The 1,045-nt window shown below is 29.8% G+C and overlaps 1 protein-coding gene across 2 annotated transcripts in view; it reads left to right on the top strand.

Moving 5' to 3' along the window:
• LOC100568890 overlaps positions 1-1,045 on the top strand; it is a 157,753-nt gene that overhangs the window by 9,603 nt on the left and 147,105 nt on the right. The window lies entirely within an intron of this gene.

The raw sequence follows: 1,045 nt of genomic DNA on the forward strand, positions 1-1,045 counted from the left end.
GACAGACTTTCACTCCCCCTAGTGTCATTCTTTACCACCTGTCTTAGTCTTATTACATTAATAATAAGAGCTCATATATTCTCACCTTGACTACCTACGTTATTACTTATTATGTTCTTTATATTTGTATTATTTGAAAGAAACGGATACTATCCGTTACAATATTTAATAGCTTAATCATATGTTTTTTTTCCCAGTCGTTGTCGACTCGAAACGGTACGTCGGTACCAGAATTAGCTTATTAAGTCAATAGCAAAATACAATATATTATGCGATAAGCTATTGCTTAACAGCTATTTATACTTTATAATTTAACAATACAAAAATATTATTACTAATTATTAGTACTACCTATAGCTATTTACCAAGAAAATGATTACCCATCAACATTATCATTATCGTTTATCGTCAACGACGATTGTTGACGGAATGGGATATCCCAAATACATAATATTATATTATAGCTTCAAACTAATATATACCTCTGTAGAGAAAAGTCCATTGTTGTGGTGCCACTATCACTAAAAAAAAACTAACACGACTGATCAGCATTTTGATTATTGAACGAATCGTGTTTTTAAGACGCAATAAACAAATTTTTGATTATTACAAATTATATCGGAACTAAATAGAATTTTTTTTTTGTATTTGTAGATTATTTCAAATACTTCCAAAGAGTGTTTGAGTATTACTCAAATACTCGACTATTTATAGTATTTGGGTGGTATTTTAAATATTTATTTTAAAAGTACCTATTTGAGTAACTACAACACTGATTATATAATATTATGGAACCATGTACGCTAATCTTATTTTTCTTCCTATAACAAAAAAAAAAAAATCACTTATATGGAACATTAATTGTTTTCGAGCGTTTGAACTTGGACGTGATACCCGCATGTGTTGTCTCCGTCTTACACACGTACGAGATAGCAAATGTCGTTCAGCAGATTCAATTGTGTGCTGTTAGTTTTTATATTAGAGTGAATTTGCCTATTATCAAATTTAAAGGTAAGATTATTATTTAGGGCCCCACGTAGGCTTT

Source organism: Acyrthosiphon pisum, chromosome A2 (assembly GCF_005508785.2).
Source record: "Acyrthosiphon pisum isolate AL4f chromosome A2, pea_aphid_22Mar2018_4r6ur, whole genome shotgun sequence".
NCBI classification, from domain to species: domain Eukaryota; kingdom Metazoa; phylum Arthropoda; class Insecta; order Hemiptera; family Aphididae; genus Acyrthosiphon; species Acyrthosiphon pisum.